Source organism: Triticum aestivum, chromosome 4B (genome assembly GCF_018294505.1).
Source record: "Triticum aestivum cultivar Chinese Spring chromosome 4B, IWGSC CS RefSeq v2.1, whole genome shotgun sequence".
NCBI lineage: Eukaryota > Viridiplantae > Streptophyta > Magnoliopsida > Poales > Poaceae > Triticum > Triticum aestivum.
Genome location: NC_057804.1, coordinates 284,639,557 through 284,639,981, shown reverse-complemented (window position 1 = coordinate 284,639,981; position 425 = coordinate 284,639,557).

The following is a 425-nucleotide window of genomic DNA, read 5'->3' as shown; positions in this document are numbered from 1 at the left end:
CATTTTTTTGCGAAATACGGTGGCCCGTACGGTGGGTCCCAGCAGTCAGGGGGAAATGTTTTTTCGCAAAATACTAGTGGCCCGTCCGGTGGGTCCCCACTGTCAGGTGGAGGAATAATTATTTTGCGCGTAATAAGGAGGCACTTCCTTGCTGCAGCCGTGGACCCAACTGTCAGCCTCTCCATGTACAGTCCATGTCCGATGGAAGCCGTTTCTTGACCACGTTGACCAGGCCGCGCCGAGAGCACCAGTGCGGTGGACGACGGCGAGGCCTAGGAAGGGAACGACACGAAGGCAGGGAAGACTCGGCAGTTGTTGCCCACACGGAGGGGAGTACGACTGTACGAGGGTTTACTGGTTCGTCTGCCATCCCCGAAGAATAACAGCAGGTGTGGGTGAGTAGAGGGATGGCTAGGCCAGTGATG